A 2,869-nucleotide genomic window follows, 5' to 3' on the forward strand; every position below is an offset into this window, starting at 1 on the left:
AATCGGGAGTACCGATTTGGTTTTAGAGACGAATAGCAAGATTGAGATGATTCAGACTCATTTGAAAGCGGCACAAGATAGACAAAAGTCGTATGCTGACAAACCTAGGCGATTGATTGAGTTTCAAGAAGGTGCATGGTGATGCTTAAGGTTTCGCCATGGAAGAGTATTATTCGGTTTCGAAAACGGGGAAAGTTAGCTCCTCGGTTTATTGGGTCATTTAAGATTTTAGCTCGTGTTGGTGAAGTTGCGTATGGTTTGGAATTACCCGAAGAGCTTACGGGGATCTATAATACATTTCATGATTCCCATCTCTGTAAGTGTCTTGCGGATGATTCTTCATGGATGCGATTAGACGAAATTGAACTAAACAACAAGTTAGAGTATGTTAAGGAGCCGATTGCGATACTCGATGAGAAGGTGAAAAGGTTGAGGAATAAAGAGGTGATAACTTATAAGGTTCAATGGTGTCGTAGTAAAGGTTCCGAGTTTACTTGGGAGCCCGAAGAGTTTGTGTTGGTGTATCTTCCCTCTTGTCATGCGGCTTGAATTACGAGGACGCAATCCGGTTCAAGTGGGGGAGAGTTGTAAGATCCTGTTTTTCCACCTAAGTGGGATGCCATCCAGGACAGAGGACGCCGTCCAACAGTGAAGGACTGGACGCCGTCCAGCATATTAGACGTCGTCCAGATGAACTGGAAGACCAGCTGTTTTATTTTACGTCTTTCAAAAGGGCTTTTTGGTAAATTCACACTTGGGACGAGTTTAAGGCCACAAGATCAGTTAGTGGGATGTCATAACTCCATTATCACCAACCTCATCTTTTCCACTTCAATACTAGAGAGAGAAACACTCTTAAGTGTGAGAAAGAGCTTAAACAAGGAGGAAGAAGCTTGTTTCGGGTTAAAGTGCAAGTTCTAAAGTTGTCCATCTAGTCTCTAGCTACGTGGTGGTTGTGGTGGTAAGTCTTAACCTTGATTTTTCTTATTTTAATTAGTTTAAGGGTTAGGGTTTGGGTAGTGTTGAACATAAAACCCATTTTGTTAGTGAATTGGGGTTTTTGGGTAAGTTTGGGTCATGAGGACTCAAAGATGATTAACCAAGGGTTTTGAAATGTTAAATGTGTTTATGGGTCTTAAATTGGTTAGTTATCTACTAGCACACCTAGATGTTATGTAAGTGGGTGTTAATTGGGTATGTGGTGACCCAAATGGGTGTGTAAACTTTGAAATGGGTCAAGGGAGTCTTTGATGGCCCAAGTTGTCTTATGAGTGTCAAAATGCGATAAGCTTGTGTTAAAAAGTGTACTAAGACCATTTTGGCTAGTGTTAGGGTTTTGGCGAAGTTGACCCAAAATTAGGGTTAAAAGTGCAAATGGGTCGAAATTGCACTAAGGGTCAAAATGACACTAGGATGGTAAGTGAGTTGGTTGACGAACTTGAGTTTGTGATTGATTATATGCATAATGTAATAGGTACGTTACATTAAAGGTTGCAAGCTCGGTTATCTTTCACAAAAGACTTTAAGGTGAGTAGAATAATTATATGCGTAGGTATATAATGTATTTATTTGTTGTAGCGTGAGATGTGAAGTGTCGAAGTGTTAAGACACCACGTTTCACGTGACGAGTGAAGCGTCGAGGTGTTAAGATGCCACTCGTGGTGAAGCATCTAGGTGTTAAGATGCCACCTAGGAGTGAAGTGCCGAGGTGTTAACGCACATGCTCCATAAGGTAAAGGGTAAAGCGTCGAGGTGTTAAGATGCCACTCAGGGGTTAGTGATACGAGGTGCTAAGTACACTAATGGATGTTATGAACTCCGATGGCCTTTCACGAGCGTCATTCCCTTGTACGATTGGTTAACCATGGTTATTGTGTTGTAGCATAAGCATATTACATTGTTCGAGTTATATATATGCTATTGTTGTGCTAGCTTGTGGTACCGGAGGTTAATAGCTTTGTATTTGAGATGATAAGCTAATTGTGTTGCTAGCATGTATGCGGTATATGTGTAAGTGTTTGCAAGTAGGTATATTATATATGTATGTGTATAATTATTGCATTCGCTAAGCGTTTTGCTTACCCTCTCATTGTTTACCTTTTTAGGCTCCGGCATGGATAAGGGCAAAGGTATCCGTTTGGATTAGTAGTGGCTCACGGGGGTTTAGCTTTTGGAAGTTCGACCAAGATGTGGGTTGTTTAACCCCAAACACCATGCTCTAGGTGTCGTTTGGAATTTAAACTCTTGTGGTCGAAACTTGTATTTTTGAACGAAATTCGTAAAACGGCCGATGTGGGCCCGATGTTGTAAACTCGATCTTATGGTGAAAATCTCTTAGTTTTACTTATATTGTTATGTTGTGAAAAGGGTTTCGTTTAAAAATGTCGGGAAGTGGGTTTTCCGCTCGCGTAAGTTGGACCCCTAGATCAGAATCTGGCAGTTCATTGGGACGACGTCCCAAATGATTGGACGTCGTCCTGGCCTTCAGTACTGGACGCCGTCCAGAGGTACTGTCTAAATTTTTTTTTTTGGGTCGTATTTTTGGTATAACGAGGTTTGGGTCGTTACAGTGGTGTTGTCCAATAGTTTCCAACTAAACCAATCTAACAAGTATGTTTATAGCAAATTTTATCAATCTGGAAATGGTGTGATCATTTGCTTTTATGTTGATGACATGTTGATCTTTGGTACCAACCAATATCAAGTTGATAGAATGAAAGAATTCTTGTCATAATATATTACAAGTTGATCATAATATATTACAAGTTGATAGAATGAAAGAATATCAAGTTGATCTTTGGTACGACCATTACATAATGGGTTAAGATAATATATTACAACAATTTATTTTTCGAATGCAGTTTTTCTT

Source organism: Rutidosis leptorrhynchoides, chromosome 2 (genome assembly GCF_046630445.1).
Source record: "Rutidosis leptorrhynchoides isolate AG116_Rl617_1_P2 chromosome 2, CSIRO_AGI_Rlap_v1, whole genome shotgun sequence".
NCBI lineage: Eukaryota > Viridiplantae > Streptophyta > Magnoliopsida > Asterales > Asteraceae > Rutidosis > Rutidosis leptorrhynchoides.